This window comes from Dasypus novemcinctus, chromosome 4 (genome assembly GCF_030445035.2).
Source record: "Dasypus novemcinctus isolate mDasNov1 chromosome 4, mDasNov1.1.hap2, whole genome shotgun sequence".
Lineage (NCBI taxonomy): Eukaryota > Metazoa > Chordata > Mammalia > Cingulata > Dasypodidae > Dasypus > Dasypus novemcinctus.
This window is the reverse complement of record NC_080676.1, coordinates 123462402-123486307: the sequence shown is the minus strand read 5'-3', so window position 1 is coordinate 123486307 and position 23906 is coordinate 123462402.

Sequence of the window (23906 nt, the reverse complement as noted above, 5' to 3'; positions counted from 1 at the left end):
ACCTCACATATATATTTTTAATGTAATATTATTACAAAGTCAATAAAAAATAAAAAAATTAAAAAAAAAAAAAAAAAAAAGTTAGTAAGAGTGAGGAATTGTTCCTCAACTTCGGAGTGCTGCATGAGAAATACCACAGTTGCTAAAAATACAAATTCCTAAGCCCAACTCCAAGAGATTCTGATGATGTTATTCTGAGATAGACATAAGGTCATGCATTTTTAATAAGATTATAATGCAAACCGTCCAAATAAACATTAAAACCTGAGGAACCCACCTAGTATAACCGTACTAGAGGTTAGCAGGTTCATGGGAAGAAGAGACAATACATTTTTTCACCTTACAAATTAGACACTTTTCTTGCTTAAATATAACTAGTAGATGAGTATAAAATAATTTGATAGATAAAATGTTACACCAGTTTTCTATGCTTTTCACGGTTCTCTTATTTACACTAAAAATAAGAATTTATATAGAAAGTATTGTCTTTACTTCTTAATTATTATTTTTACTTTACCTTTTAACTTTCCTCAAGTTTTTTTCTGTTATATTATATTCATGAGATCACATATAGAACAAGAAAATGACCACAAAAATGTGTTTGTGAGGCAAGAATAAGAAAATGTTCTATGGCTATACTAATATGGATGTGTGACTGTGTGTTATGCATTTATGAGTGCATATGTGCATGTATTTGAAGATACATATATATAATTTTTCAGATTTTTCAGAAAAAAATATAAAATTCTGTATCGGTTACTGACGATAATTTAAAATGTTCGTGTTTTCTAAGGGTTTCTTTGATGTTGCTAATTATTTTTTTAAAACTTTATTTATAGTTTATGATAAACATTTCTTTTGAAGTATGGTGTTTTTCTGCTTTCATACACACTTACAGGAAAGCTGTTAAAACCAAACCACTTTAGTTATAAATATTTATAAAGCAAAATCTCATCACAATTTTAAAACCACATGTCACGTTTTCACTACTCTGTAAAGGAATTAATATGAACTAAGTGGGAGTTGCCATTTTACTGATTTGTCAATTTAACTATTTATGATTAGAGGACAGAGATCGAGACATTCTCTTAAGAGAAATTCCTCTCATAAGATACTCTAGTTTTTTACTTATTTTTAATTCACTTCAATGATATTTAATACTTTTTTCACTAATTTTCTCCAGATTATGAAATTATTTCAAAGTAGCTCTTCTTCAAAAAAGCTATGAACAATCAGGAGTATTCTGTCAGCCATTCAAAAGGTAATAGTCATATGATAATAAGGGCAAATTTAAGAAATCTGTTTATACATGTTCAGGCAGTTCCTTACACTTAGAAATTAGATGGGAATTTAACTGTAAAAAGAAAAAAGCAATATCAAATAGACTGCAGGACTGGCAGTAAGAGTTGGGTCCTATACTATATGCTCCTTCTACAATCTTTTCAGAAGAGCCCTTCCTTTTGAAAGGCAGGAAACTGAGTTAAATCTTTGAGCTCTTTCTTAATATAATGGAAGAATTTACCAACCCACCCAACCCCTATTTCTCCCCACCATTTTGAACTTTCCTTAAAAGTCCACTCTGAGGTACTACATGATTCACTGAAACTAAGCAATGAATTAAAAAGGCATATCCACATAAAACCCCCCACCTGTGGTAGACTGAATTATTACCCCAGAAATAAACATGTTCTTAACTTTAATCCATTCTGGTGTGTGTGAACCCATTGTTAGCAGGACCTTTTGAAGACGCTGTTTTAAAATGTGGTCCAAATGAATGAGTTTGGGCCTTAATCCTATAACCAGAGGCTTTAAGAAGAGAAAGTTACACAGAACAGAAATGGGAAGTCATTGGAACTGGAAGAGAAAGGAGAGGACATTGTCATGTGACACAAGGGCCAAGGAGCCCAGCCAGAATGCTTGCAATTTGGGGGAAGCAAGACTGTTAAGCCAACTCATTGTGTAGCATTTGTCATGGCAGCTGGGCAACTAAGACACAACCATATCATAACGAGGTGAGGTGGGTGGGTGGGTGGTTAGGTAGATGGATAGGGATGTTTAGAGTCTGAGAGTCACATGGATTTTTTTCTCCAATCTGCCCCTTTCCCATCAGCATTTCTGCTCCCAGCTTCTCAATTAGCCTTAAGCCTTAACCTCCCTTGCTGTCATCAAGATTAACTTCAGTTTTTCCTTCAGTTCTTCATGAAAATTATTAAAATATTTTACTAAAAAGTTGGATTTTTCAGAAAAAATTACTCCTTCGTCCATGAATCTAATTCTGGATTCTAGCATGTGCATGTTCTCTGCAAATATTCTCATTTGAAAGATTTTTCACATTTGGATATAACACAGATGGGAGCCTTATGAGCAGCATGGCTATAGGATGAAGTTGCAATCTCCTGTTTTCCCTCTACATGATAAATGAAGGCCCAACTTCGGCTCAACAGAGTAAACATTTTGTGATGAAGAGAGGAATTTCCCTGATGACCCCTTGAGGCAAATAGTATGTGACCCTATTAGAGATGAGGAGACACTCATTCCAAGTTTGAAATTTTATGTTTTTTAAGTGGCTGACCTGGGCTCTGAAACTAAGTTTTAGCTGACTACTCTGCCATGCCTCAAAAAATTGCTCTTTAGTGAACACAGACATTTTAAATATATATATAGCTATATTTTATAAACACCTTATTCGCCATCCCTGTAGTTCCCCCCCCCCAGTAACCTCTAATCTGTCTTCTATCTCAGCAAATTTGTTATTTCTAGTCATCTCATGAGTGATATCATTCAGTTTTTGCCCTTGTTTGTCTTGTTTCCCTGAGCATGTCACTCATTGCTGATGACAATCTCCCTCCCTGGTTGATTGTAGAAGTCATCAGCTATCTATGCAATAAACTCACTGGTGACCGAAGTCCATAAATGTCCTTGTATTACAATTAGCCTAGTGTTTGCTTGACCAAACAACTGGGCACGGTTACTTGGATGAATTGACACAGTAGCCTAACCATCACAGGTATATACCTAGAGGATGGATTACAATGTCATATGGTAATTCTATATTTAACTTTTTGAAGAACTACCATATCACTTTCCACAATGGTTACACAATTTTACATTCCCACCAACAATGCACTAGAATTCTACTTTTTCTGCATTCTCTCCAACACTTTTTATTTTCCATTTTTAAAATAATAACCATCCTTGTGAGAGGCAAGTGTTGTCTCCTTGTGGTTTTGATTGGCATTTCCCTAGGGCTGGTGATGCTGAGCATCTTCTCATATATTTATTGGCCATTTGTATACCCTCTTTGGAGACATGCCTAATCAAGTTCTTGCCCAGTGGTTTTTGTTGTTGTTGTTGTTGTTGTGTTGCATTGTAAAAGTTCTTCATATGTTCTGGATATTAAACCCTTATCTGATTAAAAAAAGGCATAGATATCTAAGCAAGCACACCTTCTAGTCCATAAATTAATTGACAGTGCCCTGGTGTGTCATATTCAGAGCTCTTATTGTAGTAATAGTTGGGAAAATGGCAATCATTTACAACGACTGACCTCTGCTTAACATTTCGATTAGTTAAAGCCTCTTTGCTCTTATTGATAATTCCTCAGTTTCTTTTCTTCACTTTGTTCATTAAATAGTGAATTCTCTCGATGAGGTATCCCTTTACCAAATATTTTTTCATATCTTAATCCTATAACAATACTTTTAAGAAATAATAATTTGATTATTTACTGTTTGTATTGGAAACGGAAAAAAATTGCTGCGCTCTTGAGATTGTTGTTGGATAAATTCTGTGTACCTTTAGTCCAAGTGTCTCTCAATCTCCATTTCAATGTTTTGTTTAAGATTGCAGAATCTTTTTCAGTCCTGGGTTGAATGGGAGGACATGTTTGAGAATGAGTAAGGTTAAATTGTTCATCAGACACTCAGAATGGATGTATAGAGTAAAAAATTAATTTCCATTATAGAAAAAAATAATAATTTCTTAACACCTAAATTTGTGGGCTGAGATTTACACCTGTAATACTTGTTAGACATTGTTATAAATTAATTTCTTCATCTGCAATTCAGAACTATTAACTACTGAATTAAAACAATGTAACTGCTGAAAAGACTATGCAAAACAGAACACTAACCACAAAAATGGGAAAGTCTGAAAGAAAGGGAATTATGGATGTATGATAAATACCTCCTTATCTTACTGTATACAAAGATGTTTTTACAATAGAGTGACTGGTTATTGCTTTCTTCCATCTCTTAGTTCTAGAAAATAGGGAATTAATTATGAATCCTAGACTTTGATGGTAACGAAATCAAGTATTAGCAAAAAAATCTTTTTTTTTTTTGCTTTCCTTTGTGAGAACACCAATAGTTTGGCTTATGAGGACTGGGGTGAAAACATTAAGGAGGAGTTCAATCTCAGGGCCATGCAAGTACAGGATTGATGGTTTATTCCCCTTACTCTAGTCTCAGTACTGTGGTCTATATTTATATTATTGTTAAATTATCAGGTAATGCAGAAGCAGTTAAATAAATTGCCGTGGTGGTGTTCATTCTTTCACTATTTGTATTTGTGTCTCTCATGAGTTGGGGTATTTGAATGCCATATTGGTTGGACTTACAGTGCAAGAAGACAAATGTCAATTTTTCAGAAAATGAATATTTGAAGATCTGCTTTTCCCCTCTCTTTATTTTTACTGGTATCTAAGAGAACTCCTGATGGTAAAAAAAAATTTTAACGCAAGCCGAGTGCTTACTTAGAGTGTTGTTTGTAAGTCATACAGACTATCCTTTGAAGCCTGAACATCTCTGGTACTTAAAGATACCTATTCGTGCCATAGTCAAGAATTTTGTGCCAGCAAATGTGATTTAACATACCTATCTGTGGAGACTCAAATCCACCTTTGAAAATCAAAAGTAGTATAACAAGACCACATCACTCAGCCTAAATCATTTAACAACACACTGTAAGGCTATAAAGCAGAAACGCTGGCAAAGGTCTCAAGGCAAAGAAACTGTCCAGAGCATTTCAATATAATGAGTGAAATACAACCAAATCTAAATTCCACCAGGCACTGTGCAAAACTTTTAGGTAGCTCAAAAAAGTTTTGCATTATTTTAAAATAAAAATGAATATAATACAGTCTGCATAATATTTGTCTTTACATTAGCACAGTCATAAAATAAGTTACCATTAGTAAGAGCAGCATTTTAATAAGGGAATCAGACCACAAAGGCCAAAGTTCCCAGGATTCTTGAAAATCATATGCAGTCCTGCTCATTGTCACTGGAAGAGAGTCATATTTTAATAAAAGGCATCCTACAACCTAGTACATAGTTAGGTCATGTACCTATAAACTTAGCTAAGTACTACCACCAGAGTTTGAAATTGAGAAACTCTTTAAGAATTGGTGCAGTGGTGTTGATACCAGGTGGCCAATAAAATCCAATAAATGTCCATTTCACATGTATGGTTAGGAATTAGGAAGTCTGATGATGGGCTTGCTATACCTCAAATAAGTTTAAGAAACCATTGGATAGAAACTGCTAAATCTCACCATAGGTTCTCTGATTTGGTTAAAGGATGTTGCAGATGGCATAATCTACTATAGATGCTCAAAGTTACTGAAACACAGATTTTCATCATTGAATTTGTCATTCCATATTTGTACCAGAATTTAGTCATCATGATTTTCTAATAATGTATTCCCAATGGTCCTAAACAACTTGTTCTCTATATGAGCTCAGATTTTATGAAAAAATTAACAATGGATTGAATATAGTCCTGATTAAATGCACTGCTCACATGTTTAAATTATTATTGCTATAGATCTTAATATTTGATTGAACTACAGAACAGGAACCATGAAAGATCTTGAGGTTAGTGTTATTGAAGGCAGGAGGGCATTCTGGCCTCTGCGACATTAACATATTTCAAAACAATATTTTCTATTGTGATAAAACCAATAAAAGTATTTCCTTGTTATGGGCTGAATTTCATTTCCCTAAAATACATGGTCAAGTCCTAACCCTGATATTATGCATTTTGTCTTCTTTGGAAATAGAATTTTTGAAGTTTAGGTGAACACTAATCCAGTATGACTGGGGTCCTTATAAGAAGAGGACTTCTATGCAGATAGAAGGTCATATAAACATGCAGGAGATAGAGTGATACATCTACAAGCCAAGAAACACCAAGGACTGATTCCACCAAAAGCCAAGAGTCATGGAAGAGATTGTTCTCTACAGTATTCAGAAGGAGCATGGTCTTACCGACAACTTCTATTGGGACTTTTAGCCTCCAGAGCCCTGAGATATTAAATTTCTGTTGTTTTAAGCTGATAGTTAATCTTACATGTCAGCTTGGGGGAGGGGGGGTTTGGTGGTTTGGTGTCCAGTTGTTTGGTCAAACACTGGTCTAGATGTTGCTGTAGAGGAGGTATTTTGTAGCTGGGATTAACATCTACAATCATTTGACTTTGATTTAAATGAGATTACCCCCAGATATGTGGGTGGTCCTCATCCAATCAGTTTGAGAACTTAAAAGCAGAAAACTAAGAGTTCCAGGGAGAAGAAATTCTGCCTCAAACTACACCTTGAATTCGCTCTGAATTTCCAGATTCAAAACTTTATCATCACTCTTACCAGAGTACTCTGCCATAACTGCATCAGTCATTTTCTTAAAATAAACATGCACCCATATATCCTGTTGGTGCTCTTTCTCAGGAGAACCCTGACCAATACATAAGCCAGACAGTTTGAGGTACTTTGCTATGGCAACCCTAGGAAGGGAGTACATACTATAAAGCAGTGTTTCTAATATTGTGATCCACGGATCATCTACATCAGAATTATCTGGGATGCTTTTTTTTGGCTCTCCCCCAGTTCCTCTGAAGCACAGTATCTGGAGGCAGGAGCCCAATATCTGCATTTTTACAATGGACTCCAGGGAATGTTGGCACACACTGAAGCTTGAGAACTGCTCTGGAATTAAGTGGCAGTATTTTTCTTTTCCTTCTTAATTTAATTGCAGGTTTCAGATTTATGGAGTTGGAATATTTATAATCTTTACACACATCCTGTTACATTGCCCCATGGGCTCTTCTACCTACCTATCTTTCATTTCTATCATCTAAAATATACTGAATGCCCTTGAACTCACCACTGAGAACTAGAACACTGACAATAACTTAACATCTACTTTCATGTTCTCCACCATCTCATCCTTCTGTCCATTGGTGAGTATTGGCAACTATTTTCTGAATTTGTACATACCATTTCTTGCTTAAAAATACATGGCAGTTTACAGATATGTGTATATTTATAGTTTTAATAGTTTCGAACTTTCAGTAAAGGGGTATCAGGCTGTATGCAGCCTGCCAGGATTTATCTAGCTCTGTCCCCTCTGCTGCAAACTTTGTATTGAATTTAAGCTATTCTAATTGTTTCATGTAGCTTTATTCTTATTCAGATTCAAATTATCAAATTCTACAGAATATGCCCTAATTTAATTATAATTTTCCTGTACAACGGAATTAATTGCTAGTATTTTCATGTGTATGTCTCCAAGTACACATATGCTAGAGATACCCTAGATAATATACTTAGAAGCAGAAAGGTTGAATAGTAGGATATGAGAAAGACAACTTTAAAGGATATTGTCAAATTGTTTTACAGAGTCATTTTCACACTTTATTCTCCCTCCTATAATGGATACTTAGAATTAACAATGTTCTTAATTTTTCTAATCAAATAGATATGAAATGGTAACTTGTGCTCTGGATTTGCACTCCTTAATCATTAAGAGGTTGAATATTTCTTCATATATATAATGGGCACTTGTTAATGACTTTTGCCTGTATTATTATTAAATTTCTCTTTTCTTTATTGATTTTATAGAAGGTTTTATTTTCCTTTTAATGTACCCATTATTTTGTCAGTTGTATTATTGCAAATATCTTCTACCCATTTTCACCTTGTCTTTTCGCTTATTCTAAGGTGCCTTTTGAAGAATATAATTTCTTAAATAGTTAGAACTTTTTTTGTCTTGTTTGAGAAAACTTTTTTCCCAAGATCAGAAAGATATTAATCTATATTTTTTGCTAAAAGTCTTTGTTTTTGATATTTAAGTTCTTAATCTATCTGGATTTATTTATGTGTAAAGTATGAGGTAAGAATTTAATTTCATATATATATTTATTTTTTTACATTTAGATGATCACTTTTCTTCAGTTCCATTAATAGAATTGCTTTTTCTTTTCAGAATTCTTTTCCATATCACTCTTGTCATATGTTCATATGTATGTATCTGTATAAACTTTATTATATTTACTTTGCTAGTTTGTGAATATCTAATAAGATCCTATACTAGCACATTTATTATAACTTCATAAGTCCTGACATGTAAAAGAGCAAGTCCCCAATCCTTATTCTCTTTCTACAAAAGTTCCTTTGCTATTCTTAGCCCCTTAATATTCCATATAAATTTTAAGATCAACTTGTCAAGTTTTGTGAAAAACCCTGTTGGTATCGAGTGACTTAAAAAAAATATCTAGCCTGTGTACTCAATAGAATTACAGAGAAAAGAAAACGAAAAATATTATTCTGGGCTCTAAATTTACACGATAGGGGCCACTTCATTTTTATATATCTTTCATTAAAAATATATCCTTACATAGTATTTATTTTGGGATTTGAAAAATTATGTTTGCTTAGAGTATTAGAGGGAAGATTGACATTTATAGTATGCATTTTTTCCTACTCATGCAGTTTGCATGAGGTGAGGATTTAGAATGCTATTATTTCAGCTTCATTGTTATAACCAAAATGGATTAATTTGATGAAAGTTAATTCATGCCTTTCTATTTTATTGATAATCAAGTAATAATAATTACACTTTAGTCTATTATATAAATTTTTTATTATTAATTGAAAATAAATGAACTTTTCACAAATACCTTAAAATTTTGTTATTTGGGTAAATCCAAATTGGTTTAACATTCACAATCATCTCAGTGATAACAGAATGGCACCCATCACCCCACTGCATTTTTAAACATAGCATATAATTTTGGGCACACACACATAATATCGTAAACAATTTGATTTCATTCTTACTTTACCTGATATATATTCTTTGGTAGTAAGTTAGGTACCTGTAGAACTACAGAAACAATTTACAGAACAGAAATCTAGTGATTAAAGGGACTTTGTATAGTTTCTTAAAGTGTATTATTTAGTCATGATAAGTAGCTTAGATAGTGGCAGACTTTAGCTTAGTGCATATGTCTGACATTTCCTTGTGTTTGTGTTATCAGAGAGGTTTTTTTTTCAGTTCAGATTTGCTCAAGGACACAAAATATGAGGACATTTAGTATTCTGGTACAGTGCACTCTTTTCTGTTAATCCTTTTTATGCTGAGAAGCTGGAATGTGAAAAGGCTGTAAAACAAGGAAACAAACTCAAACGGTTATTTCTTGTTTTAGTCTAATCCCATTTAATACAGCACCAATAAGCATGGAGGCTAAGATAGTAAGAGTGTGAACCACACTATTTGTGTCACAATTCACTGAGATATCAATTCTAATTTACATTAAGTGAAAAAGGTGTTTACAGAGCAGAAAACAAAAATTAGAATAAAAAAAAAAGCAACTTCTGTTCTTCTGTTCCGGCCATGTTCTGTGCAGGGAGCTTTGCATGGGCCTAAGCTTTTACCTTGGACTGAAATCAGTTAGGAGAAATTGGATTCTAGGAATTGAAATCTCCTTATTGAGAAATCAGAAACCAGAAGGGAGAGAGAAAAGCAAACTTGGTACCTGAGAAAAATCAAAATCTTCCTGGTAAATGAGGTTATACCACACGTGAACAACAACTGAAATGAAAGCATGAGTCAACAGCATACAAGACTTACTTCAGGACAAATTATGTCTCCAATCTAGATGAAATCAATTTCATGCACAATTTATTAGTGCTGTCACAGATCGTCTGTCCTCAGACAGAATCTAGGTGAATTAAGTTATTTACCTAAAGCAGTTATCAAGTGGTCTTTTAGAACAATGTTTCTTAAACTTTCTTGTTCCTTGGGGTGCTTGTTAAAAATAGATTACTTGACCCTATCCATGATCTACCTACTCAGAATTTACAAAGTAAGAATTTAGAAATCTGTATCTTTAATTGAGTTTGGAAAACACTGCTTTAGAGGAAGGCAATATAGAAACCAGGACAGCGTTGGTGAAATATGTGTGTGTGTGTGTACTTGTGTGTACATGTATGTATACATGCATTGCAGAAAGTAACATTTTAATTTTTAACATTTTATCTCCCTAAAAATGCACAAAGCTGGATAGAATGATGTAATTGATATTCAGTTGACTTTGGCTATTTTTTTCTAGGAAGTATAGCTATCACTCTGGCTTTTTTTCTTTTTTTTTTTTCTTTTAGGAGGTACTGGGGATTGAACCCAGGACTTCATACATGGGAAGCAGGCACTCAACCCCTGACTTACATCTGATCCCCTCTGCCTTTTTACTTTTACTTTCTCATTTATTTCTTGAAGCATTTCTGTTGGGGGCTTCTCATCAGTTACACAAAGCATATTTGAGCTTCTATGAACTAGGAAGATTCTACAATTTTTTCTCATGGTAAATAGAAAAGAATAATTTAAAATATACTTTTTAACTATCTCTGTTAAACTAACCAACATGTAGGGAATTTTGCGTGGCCGATTTTTTCTGTTAATGCAGAAAACTAAACTAATAACAACAACAATAACAAAGATTCTGACATGTTTCATTTAATGATTCCAGAATGGGTTCTCATTGATAAAACGTTAAAAAGAGGATTTCACTTTAATTACATGTATAACCATTATGCAAACACATTTTCCCTTGATAGCACAGCATTTTGCATTGGTAGGTCGTCTAAGAATTTTTACTATCTGGAAGGAGGAATAGGTATTATAGTAAGATATACATTTTCCAGTAGGAGGATCGGTTCAAAGAGATTCAGCAACTTGCTTGGTTGCACACATCAGTCAATGGAAAAGTCAGAAATAAGTGAAGTATTTTTCAGACTGCCTGGCCTTTTGTGGAAATATATTTGTTGTAGTTATTCTTTCAGAGACAACTTAGCCCTAGAGAAATCTGTATTTCTTGCTTTGTTGTCCACAGCCACCTTTCTCTTTCAGTATTGTAAGAAGTCAAAATTGTTTTTGAGGATGATTAGTCAAAATAAAAGCTTTTTCTTCTACATTTGAATCTTTACAGAGCATTTCCACTGGAGCCAACATGAGGGGCAGATGCTCCATAGCACAAGCCTCATCGTTTCTTCCTCCTGTGACCACCTGCTTCCTGCCTCAGCACTTGGATGCACCTCACAGCCCAGCTGCTACCTCTGTTCTAGGCCCCATGGCTCCCTCACTCACGGCACAAGTGCTGTGTGAGCAGTGACCCTTGTGGTATCCCTGTCATCGTCCAGCTGCCTTCAGCTTGAGCACTGACTTTAACAGATTCCCCTCACATTTCTGCTGTTAGCCAGATGATGCTAAACTTCGGAATCTTCCTTGTCCATTGCACTTGCCTCCTGCCCTTGTTAAGGGCTTAAGAGATTCTCTACCATGTCCCATCTTCCCATGGAAGCTTCACAGTTCAAACTGCATCATGAGGTAGGGCTGCCTACTTCCTTGGACCATACCCACTGTCCTCTCCAGGGAGAAATGCAATTCCCCTACCCAGAGGAGAAAATAAAGTCTAGGATTCCTCTCCTAGAGACAGATAAGAATCAAATTATTCCAGGGTAGTGGATTTCTAATTTCTTCCCAACTTTAACAACATTTCCAGACTTGGGAAGTCTATTTCCTGATCCAGATCTTAAATTTCTCACTAATAAAATGTAAATTTTAAAATTTTGTCTGTTTAAGGGTCATAACAGTGGCCAGGAAAAGGTTTAAATTAAATTCATTTCATTATAAAAGTAAAAAAATATTTAACTTTTAACAAAATTGAAAATATTTAATTCTGGTAAAAAGATAATAGCATTTTATATTCTGATAGTGCTATGAGAATAAAAATATTTTGAAAACGTATAAAAGAAGAAAATTTCTTTTAATAAGATTGCTGGCATTTTTTTCCTCATCAACAAATGAATATAATTCATAGACAATAGTTTTTAAGGATAAATTTATATTGCCATACTTATGAAACCTGGCTGTACAGGTGAAATATACTACATAATGCCAAGTAATATTTAAACTTTAAACTTTGGATATTAAATCTTTGGGATATTTTACAACATAAGTGAGATATTATTCTTTATAAACTGTGATTTGGCTGGTAATGTTTAACAATACACACCATGTGTTGCAAAGAGATTTTCTAGTAGAGAAATATTTGCTTTTTAAAATGTGAAAAATTTCTTATAGAAAAATAAACTTATCTTTCAAGTAAAGGGACTATTTCTCCTTTAAATAGAGAGTTTGAACAATAGTCAACTAAGTAGCACATTTAATTTTAGTAAGGTTATAAATCCTACTGTAGAATCCTCCTAAACTAAATAAGATTAGACCGTGTGGTGAGCTCTTTAGGCAAAACTAAATGGCCTCTTTCCTTACCACTTCGATTATAAGGAAAGGTAATCTGAAGCAAAGAGGCCAATGGAAAAGAACCAGAATATGTGTCCCAATCTCTTGAGCTGAACTGATTTAAGACATCTGCCACAGAACTTTCTAGAACAGGATGTGATGTAGCTTCCAGTGAAGCTGCCCCTGGACCCATCTAATATGGCTGCACAGAAATAAGGAGGAGAATCAATGCCTGCTCTACATTGAAGGCAGAATATTCCCCCCAAAATAAAGAAATGTTTCTACTATATAGGCTTATTTATATACTTTTGGGCCCTGGAATTCACAGCCCAGGTGATGCTTATGGTCTTGGATAACACACATGCTTGGAAAAGATGTGGAAGCTGGGGGAAGTGAGGAAGTGGTAAGCAAACTGGAGTCTATATAAGCTTGGGTTTCTACTGACATTCCCTTTTTTTCCTGGAGAAAAACTGACACACAGTCATTAGATTAAATTGACTTCATCTCAATCTATTCAATAGATGAGAAAAAAAGTTTGAACCAAAGTGTGGGCTTACCCTCATGAACTTTCCACCCAAAAAAAAGATGATATGGGGATATTTTTCACCCTCAACATTAGGAAACTATTATTATTAATTGTTTAATTGCCTTCCTTATTAATATTAGGTGGCTTAGACATTTTATGTGGAAAGGATATTTCATTTTGCAGTGGTAGAAGAAGAAAGAAGTAGAACTAGGAACCAAGAAAAGAAGGATCATTTCAAAACTATACCAGGATATGAGGACCCCCAATCATTGGTAACAAGTCCTAGAAGTAGCAGCAATACCAGATTTCCATTTAGCAACCTACTAGATGTTTTAATTGCCTTTTAAACAACTTTAGATGTTTATCTTGTTTTGACAAATATAGCGAGAGGTCTGGGAAATGACTTTGCCTGGCATGTAAGCTTATTTACTGTTAAAACTGAAAAGGTAAACCCTATATTTGTCATAGTTTCTGACTCTCCTGTAGTGAAGATGCTTTATACATGTGAACAGTCCATGACACTATCTATTGCTTGATTGGGAAATCTGCCTTCTAGTCTGCCTCACTGATTGACTTTGGAGTAAACTGAGATAAATCCCATTAATTGCTGAGTTTACTTCCTAGTATTGGGAAATGAATCATATAACCAACAAAAGGCAAGTTCAGATCCTAACTCCTGGTCCTATGGGTATGAACCCATTTGTAAAGAGGATATTTGAAGATGTTATTAGCTAAGGTGGATCTTAAGGAGAGTGGATCTTAATCCAAAAGACTGACCTCATAAGCAAAGGAAATTGGACACAAAAAAAAGGCATGCGGAGAAACAAGAATTCCAATGGAACTGAGGCGGTAACAGAGGAGACACCGCCTGTGTGTTGCATGTGACAGAAAAACAAGGAACCCTAAAGATTACTGGTAGCCAAAAGATACCAACCCCAGTAAGAAACAAGCCTTCTACCCTCTGAAACTGTGAGCCAACAAATTTAAATTTAAAAATAACCCATTGTATGGTATTTGTTACAGCTGTTGGTAAATTAGAACAATTGTTTTATGGAATGCTGAAGTAATCCTCTAGAGAAATAACCTGAATTATTTTTACTTTTTTAAACCAACAACTCCTTGAATTTATTTTATTCTCTATTACTTTCTCCCCATTTGGGCTCTTTTTTCCATTTTTTTTCCCTAAAGACTTATTTTATTTATTTCTCACTCTGTCCCTCCCCTTCCCTCCCCACTGTTTAAGGTTGCTGTCTACCTTCTGTGTCCACCTGCCTCGTGCTTGCTCTCTGTGTCTGTTCGTCCTTTCCCCAGGAGGCACTGGAAGAGAGGCAACCAATCACCTAAGCTACCTCGCTCCCTGGTTTGTTGAGTTTCTCATCATCTTTCCTCTTTGTGTCTTTTTCATTGCACCAGATCGCAGGGCTGCCTGCCCCGCCAGCTCTCCTTCTCCAGGAGGCACTGGGAAGCAAACCAGGGACCTCCCATGTGGTAGGTGGAAGCCCAATCATTTGAGCCACATCCACTTCCCTCCATTTGTTCTCTTGATTTCAGTTCTCACTTTATTTTATTGTTTGATTTTGTTTGTATGTTTTTGTAAGAGAAAAGTGTAGGTTGACAGTAAAATCATGCAGAAAATACAGTTCCCGTATAATCCCTCCCCCAATAGTTTTCTCTTTTACTAACACTTTGTATTAGTGTGGTACTTTTGTTACAATTGATGAAAGAATATTATAATTGTACTACTAACAGTCCATCATATATATTAGGATTCACTGGTAGTGTTGTATGTCCTGTGGTTTTTCTTAATTTTTATTCTAGCAACATTTATAAAGACTAAACTTTCTTCTTTCAACCACGTTCAAGTAAATAATTCCATGGTGTTAATTATTTTCATAATGTTGTGCTACCATAACCACTAACCATTACCAAAAGTTTCTATTAATGTGTTATATTACATTAATTAGTTTTCTTATGTTAAACCACCCTTGCATACCTGGGATAAATTCTACTTGATCAGAGTGTATAATACTTTTAATGTGCTGTTGGCTTCAGTTCACTGGTATTTTGTTGAGAACTTTTGCATCTACATTTAATAAGGAAATTGACCTGTAATTTAATTTTTTTCTTGCTTTGTTATTAAGATGATGTTGACCTCTTAGCATGAGTTAAGGAGTGTTTCCTTCTCTTCAACTATTTTTGCAAAGTTATGAGCAGAATAGTTGTTAATTCTCTAATAAAGCCATGTGGTCCTGAGCTTTACTTTGGTAGGATGTTTTGATCACTGATTCAATCTTGTTAGTTTTAATTGATCTAGTGAGAGCTATTTCTTCTTAAATCAGTACGAATAGTTGATATGCTTCCAGGAATTTGTTCATTTCATCTAGGTTATCTTTGTTGAAGTACAGGTATTCATATTATCCTCTTATAAATTTTTATATGTATGGGGTCAATAATAATGTTCCTTTCATATTTGATTTTAGTTATTTGCATCCTCTTTCATTTTGTCAATCTAGCCAACTGCTTTTTGATTTTATTGATCTTTCCAATGAACAAACATTTTGTTTTGTTGATTCTATTTTTTTTCTCTGTTTCATTTATCTCCACTTTAACTGTTATCCATTCCAATCTACTTTCTGCTTGTATTGTGTTAAATTTGCTCATCTTTTTCTAGATCCCCCAGTTATGAGGTTAGGTCTCTGAATTGAAGACTTTCTTCTTTTTAATGTAAGCAATTATAGCTATAAATTTCCCTCTTAGCACTGAGCTTTGCTTTATCCTATAAGTTTTAGTATATTGACATGATTTTCATTCATGTCAAGATATTTCCTAATTTCCTTGGTGATTTCTTCTTTGATACAGTGGTTATTTAAGAGTATGTTGTTTAATTTTTACACATTTGTGAATTTTCCAATTCACTCTCTGTTATTGATTTCTAACTCCATTCCATTGTGGTCAGAGAAGTTACATTGTATGATTTCAACAATTTTGAATTTATTGAGACTGGATTTATTAACTAACATATGGTCTAGCTTAGAGAATGATCCATGTGCACTAAAGAGAAATGTGTATTTTACTGTTCTTTGCTGTTCTCTAATGTCTGTTAGGAATATTTGTTTTATAATAGCATTCAAGTCTTCTATTTCATTATTGATCTTCTGTCTAAATGTTCTGTCCATTATTGAAAGTGGTGTATTTAAGGTTCCTACTATTAATGTAGAACCATGTGTTTCTCCCTGCAAATCTGTCAATACTTGCTTCATGTTTTTGGTTTCTTCCATTAGGTGCATATACATTTATAATTGTTATGTCTTCATTTTGAATTGAAACCTTTATCAATATATAGTGACCTTCTTTTTCCCTTATAACAGTTTTTGACTTAAAGTATATTTTATCCGATATTAGTATAGCTATTTCAGTTCTTTTTGGGTTGCTGTTTGCCCAATATATTTTTTTCCCGTCCTGTCACTTTCAATTTTTTTTTTTTAATTTAAGATGAATCTCTTATAAAGAGCATATAGTTGGGTCATGCTTTTTATTTTTCTTAGTTAGTCAATCTTTGCCTTTTGACTGAAGAGTTTAATCCATTTACATACAAAGTCACTACTGATAATGCAGGAGTTTCTTCTGCCATTTTACTATTTGGTTTTTGTAAGTTTTATACTTTCTTTGGCCATCAGTTCTTCCATTAATGACCATTTTCATATTTATTTGACTTTTTCTATTGTAACATTTTGAGTCCCTTTTCATGTTTTCCTGTATATGTTATTTACATATTTTCTTTATGGTAACCATAGTGCTTAAATTTAACATCCTAAATCAAGAACAGTTGCATTTGATTAGATACCAACTTCCTTCAAAAGCATACAATACACCCTTCCTATATCTCTCTGTCTCTGTACCTTTTTATTGTACTTGTTAAAAATTAAACTTTTCATTGAATGCCCAACATCATATATTTGTCATTATACTTTTTTATATTTGCATTTTATCATGTGTAAGAAGTAAAAAGTGGAGTTACACATCAAAAAATGCAATAGATTATGCTTTATATGCATTTAAATTTATCCATATGCTTACACTTACCATAAATCTTTACTTCTTTTCTGTAAGATTTATTTCTCTCCCCTCCCCCCCCATTGTTCTCTGTGTCTATTTGCTGCGTTGTCGTCTTTGTCCGCTTCTGTTGTTGTCAGCGGCATGGGAATCTGTGTTTCTTTTTGTTGCATCATCTTGTGTCAGCTCTCTGTGTGGACTGCTCCATTTTTAGGCAGGCTGCACTTCCTTTCGTGCTGGGCAGCTCTCCTTGCGGGGCACACTCCTTGAGCGTGGGGCTCCCCTACGCAGGGGACACCCCTTCTTGGCACAGCACTTGTTGCGTGCATCAGCACTGCGAATGGGTCAGCTCCACATGGGTCAAAGAGGCCCGGGGTTTGAAACACGGACCTCCCATGTGGTAGACGGACGCCCTGACCACTGGGCCAAGTCTGCTTCCCTGAATCTTTATTTCTTTATGCTACTTTGATCCATAGTCTAGTGTCCTTTTTTTCAGTTTGAAGAACTCCCATATATTTACTTGTAGGGCATGCATTGTGGCAAAAAATATCTTCAGTTTGGCAAAAAATATCCTCAGCTTTTGGTTTTCTGGCACTGTCTTCTACTCTTCCTCCTTTTTCAATGTGACTTGAGTCTCTGTGTAGAAAATTCTTGGTTGGCAGTTGTTTTCTTTCAACAATTTAAATATTTAATTCCACAGCCTTCTTTCCTCCAGGAATTCTGATGATAAATTGGCACTCAATATTATTGGGACTCTCTTGTACATAGTTTGTTGCTTTTCTCTTGCAGCTTTCAGAACTCTCTCTTTGTCCTTGGCATTTGACGGTTTGATTTGAATGTATCTAGTTGTGATTCACCTCCAGTTTATCTTGTTTGGGGTTTGTTGGTATTATTGAATATGTGTAAACATGTCTTCCATTAAATTTGAGATGTTTTCTGTCATTATTTTTTTGAATAGTCCTTCTGCCCCTTTATCTCTTTTCCTTCTGGGACACTCATAATGCATATTTACTGGTATGTCTGATGATTTCCCAGAGGTCTTTTGGTTTCTGTTTACTTTTTTTAGTGGTTTTGCTTTCTGTTTTTCAGCCTGAACCATTTTAATTGTCTTTTCTCAAAATCATCGATTCTTTCCTCTGCCATCTCCAATCTGCTCTTGAAACTCTCCAGGGAATTTTTAGTTCAGTTATTTTGGTCTTCACCTGCAACATTTCTGTTTGGTTCTTTTTTAAAATTTCTCTCTCTTTATTCAGATTATCATATTGTTCATTCATTTTCTGCCCCCTAATATCCTTTGGTTCTTTATTTGTGTTTTCATGTCTGTGAGTGTATTATGAATTGATTTTTCAAAGTCATAATGTGTCCATTATGTCTAAGTTTGGTTTTTTTCATTGGTGCCTTCTGAATTTTTATGTTGTTTCTTTGTATGGGCTGTCATTGCCTCTTTCTTTGTTTCCTTTATAATCTTTCATTGTACACTATACATTTTTCTGTTTTACAGTATTGAATCTGATATTTATTTCCTGAACTATCTGTTACTAAGTTTTTTTATGTTAGTGATATGAGAAAGATTTCCTTGCATATCTAGGAGTTCTGCCTGGAGCAAATGTGAAATGCAGGGCTTCTCCATCTTTTCTGAGGTGGTGTCTTGTCCTGGGCTTGTGCTTGATCATGGTCTTGGAAATTCCACCATTTACAGGACTTCAAATGCCCCTTCAACTCCCTGCAAAGTAGTCTTTCTCCTCATCCTGGGTGCTCTACTGTTTGAATTAACACAGTCAATACTTTGCCCAGACTGCTTTGACTTAATTGTTCTTCACATTAATTTTGCTATTCCAAATTGCTCTGCCTGCAGGTCAATTTCATGAAGGTGAGCCCAAAATAACTTCCCTGGTTTAGTTATTCAGGCTACCACCAAATGCATTGGAGCTAACATACAGGCACTCCAATATGCACCTATGGGTTACTCTGCTTTTTTTAGAACAAGGTCAAGGTCCTGAAATGGAATCACAGGCTGTATCCGCAATGTGCCAGAGATGAGATGATAGAAGGGCCAAGCAGGGTACGATGAGCTTCTACCATTTTTAAAACTGCATTTTCTTGATTTAGTATTTTCCCAGTTATTTCAACTCTTCAATTGTTTTTTGGAGTTTTGAGAAAGATTGCTTTGGTAGTTTTTGTTACTTATTCAAGTATTCTTTGAGGGAATGGCACCCTGGAGCATCTCACACCACCATCTTGGTCTACCACATTTGCTGGAATATTTAAGTATTTGTTTTTGTGGTTAAACATAGAAAAACACTCTTTCTTCCTCTCTCTCTCTTTCTGTCTCTGTCTCTGTCTCTCTCTTTCTCTCTCTCACAGAGACACACACTTACTTGCAGTCCTTCCAGACTTTTAACTTGCCCCCCTGCTTTTTCATTAAATTATAATGTACTTTAAGTTAAATTTTATCCTAAGTACAGTTCCATTTAATTCCATCTTTAGTCTTAGTTATTGTATTCTCCTAGCAATTCTCTCATCTTTTATTCCAAATTTGTGGTTATCATAAATAAAGTTACAATAGACATTTATTAAATATTTATGTTCACTGTAAAAATTATTTACCATACTATATTTCATGTCTTGAGCATCTACTTTATCTATATCCTGTTTTATATCCAATGTTCTTTAAATAATATAACTGACAAAAAATAAGATGGAAATAACACCTGAGAAGATCAGGATCATGGGAAATGAAGCATAAAAAATAAACTGAAGCAAGAAGTATAAACTATATGCTGTGAAGCTTTACATACTCATTAGAGAAGGACATCATATTAGATCAAATTAGATTTTAGATTTCCACAGCCAAATTTTAAGAATGGTGCTAATTGTCATTGAAGTAAAATTATTACACAATTGCAATGTTTACAAAATGAAAACTATCCAATTCTCTGGAAATATATTTTTCTTCAAGTAGAGATCTAGGGCAATGAAGATATTTGGTCATATAATATTACTTTGATTTTCAAAGTTATAGAATATGATCATATTTACAACTATCAATACATTTTACAAAATATCTCTTAGACCCAGCATTGGTTATTGTCACATGATTTTCCAATACAACACATACATAAGATTCCTATTTGTTTTATTAATTCCTATTTCTCTTGATTAGTAGTAAGAGGAACGATTTTTCTCATGCGTTTGCTTATACTTTTATTTGCTAGTTTATTAATTATCTAAAGCTTTTGATTTGTAAGATTTGTGATGAGCACCAGTTTTGACCCCTGGTGCTCTGGCATAGTCTATACAAGCAGATATCTCATAATATGTAAAGACCCACTGCACTAGATTGGGTATCAACACAACCGAGTCATTTATAATGAAATCCAGTATTCTTGTGTCAAGATTTAGTTCTCTTTTTGTTCATTTAAATATAAGAAAAATAACCTCTTGAGTTCTGATATTCTCTTGCTTTTAATATATCATTTAAAGTTGAAGAGAAAAAGAGTACAAAGCAGTGTGACAATGCAGTTTGTCATTTTGTTTATATAGCCCACAGGTCTATTAATAAGTTCAGAATCCAGCTACATTTGGACTATATTCAAGCTCTTTGTTAATTATATTTTCAACTATTGATATACAAGGTTTTTACAGAGGACTCATTACATAAAGATTCATTACATTAACACACTATTCTATTCATATCACTTGTTTTTCTGTGTTTTTGTGCTTAAAAGGAATCCAGCCATCTGTAAAATGTAAGGGGGCGATTTTTAAAAAAATACAGGTATTTATGTTTTTTGTGTTATGCTAACATTTATATTTAAAACAAAACAGCACATTTCCAAGTACTGCTTTGAATCAGATAGTTCTCTTAGCATGTGGTCTGTTTAAGCTAGAGCATACTCTTAGGGTGCGTTTTTTAATGTTTTGAAGAAATGTTGGATGAAATGCTCTGGGAAAGGCAACCTGCTAGTATTCCATCACGTCCAGTGCATCTGCTCCAGCCACATGCTATGTGAACTTGGACTGCTGGTGTCAGGAGAAAATCACTACTGCCTTGTGCTGTAAATGCTTTCCCTGGAAACACGTTTATAAAAATTCTGTAAGAGTTGAACAAAAGGGATTAGTGATCCAGAAAAACCAACTCATACCTCTAAATCCAGTCTAGATCTTTTGAAAACTTTTACCTGAGTGAGTGCTCCAGAGTGTGATGAATGTGGAAAATGTCCTTAAGCCTGGGGGATACAGTAAAACAGCAAAGGAAAGAATTTGAATTCTTTTGTCTGAAGAGAAGGTTGGAAGGTTAAAGACTGGCTTATTAACAGAATTTAGGTTATACAGAAGTATTGTAATTGAGTCAAATGAATTAACCTCTTTCAAAAGCAATTTTGATTTCTGTTCCAGTGTATTTAAATAAGAGAAAATGGAGGAGGAGTAGATGGGGTAGCAGTGACAGAGTGCCTGTGATCTGGGCAACTTTCCCTGAGATTTCCTTTATCTCATCTTGTGATAGTGCACTCTCAGGCCTTCTCAATCTATCTATCCAGAATGAAACATTGTCCTGCCAAAACTGTCCCATGTACACTACTGCAAGGAGAAGATGTTCAGAGATTGGTACCACTGCCTTCTGATGTTAGAATGAGAAAAAAAATCAGCCTGTCAAATGCTACTGAGCAAGATTTTAATTTAGTGTAAAGGAGACATTTCTGATAGTGGCAGTTGTTAAGCTCAAGAGAGCTATTGGGAAGGGAACTATGTACTCCTCTCCCTGCATCAGGGTAGCTAGCTTTCTCAATTTAGAGATATTTTCCTGAAAACCAAGAAATACTCTAAATGGCTTGTCAAATTTTTCTTTCCAGTGCATAGTAACCAAATAATATACATAATCTTTCTAATTGTAGTGTTCTTTTCATTCTGGAAAGTATTGTGATCTATGATTTTACCACTTTGGGTCTTTGGTTTGCCATTTTTAGTTTAAAATCCAACTTGGGGGATATTATTGTTATTAATCAGGACTATATTATAAATGATCAAAATATGTTTAAAAAGAATAGACTTTTTATTTGTTTGCTTTTGGAAAACAAATGCAAGCTAAACTTTTTAGTTTTCTTAGTTGTCAGATTAGATCAAAATAAATTTCACCTTAAGATATTTATTGGTAGTTAGCACTTAGTGATTACTAAGTGAAGTAATCTGGATTTAAAGCAGGTAAAATTTGTTTTTAATGAATATAATATTAGATGTATTTGATATTTTTGATGTTCATAAACAAAGTATCTGATGATGGCTCTTGATTCCCTGCAAAATTATTGTAAAAATCAGTTGATATACTGTAATAAGGGAGAATAGTCTCTTGATGGAGTCTTAATAGGTCTCAGAACTGAATGTAAAGGGAAGATATTTGAGGACCAGGTGACATTAAGGTCAGTAGTGCAGCATTGGGAATTTGTAGGGATTGGTCAGAGTTTATGATACATTAGCTTTGGCTTAGTGAACAAAACACAGATGTAAGCGTCTTCAAGATATTCTTGATGAGCAAGCTGATAATCTGGTAACTAAACTGTTTAGTTGATGCACAATTTTTTCTTATAAGAAAAAAATATTTTATTGAGCAAGAAGTTAAATTATTTTTCTTGGTCCCAGCATGGTTTAACACAAGATCAGAAGAGATATATGGCCACAGCATTAACACAGGACTGGGAATTATTTTTATTTTAATTCTTCATTTCATATTTAATCTATCAAATCAGTAACATTATAAAAATTGGGCTGCAATTATTAAACATCTTTTATTAAAAACAGTTGAAATCCCAATTTTAAGAGTCCTTATTTTCTTTTCATAATCAAAGGGAAATTAGCTCTCAATTTTCCAATTTCCTTTATCTAATACCAGTGATTTTACTGAGATTTCCAGTGTAATACAATATTTTCAATCATAGTTAAAAATTTTAATACAAGAATTCTATATTTAATTAAGTTGAAAGGAAATTTTGAGATATTTTGAAGTTTGCACATTCCAAGTTAATTGTGAAAAAGTATCATTAAAGCTGTAATTTAAAAATAACATAGGTACTAAGGATAATGCTAGACTAGGAAACATATAGCCAAATGTACTGGAAAAATGATTTCTTAAAGAAATAAAGTATTTGTGATATATTACTGGGAATTGGACAGTATGTAAAATAAAACTTAGGAGACTATAATTCTGATATTTTAATTGGAGGAACTCTTCGTATAAAACAAAGGAGGGGAAGACATTAGAGTAGGAAGCTCTAAGATTTAGTCCTTCCACCAGACCAACTATTAAACAGGCAGGAACTGTTTGAAACAACCGTTTTGAAACTCCAGAGGTTGGTAGAACACTGTATACTATCCAGGGAAGAGCAAGAGGAAGAGACTGGTAAATTATGGTAAATACCAGCAAATTGCACATTGGAGTGCAATTTGAGTGTGGTGGTTACCAACACTCATCCCATTCTTGTGAAAGACTGCTGTGGGGTCCAGATACTGACTAGCTCATTGTTGATAGAAAGAGACATACAAATCCTCTTCTCCAAGACCAGCTGTGGGCATAGCAGGTGGCTGATCAAGGCTTTTGATTAGTGACTTTATATCCCTGGGGTCCCAGCTCTAAGGAAGAAATTGTTCTGTCCTGCTCTGGACAAAGGCTGTAGCACAGGGAACTTATAGACATACTTCCTCAGGATTCCAGGACATAATTAGTTGAAGGGCTACATTTGTAGGACAGGTCAAGAAAGCG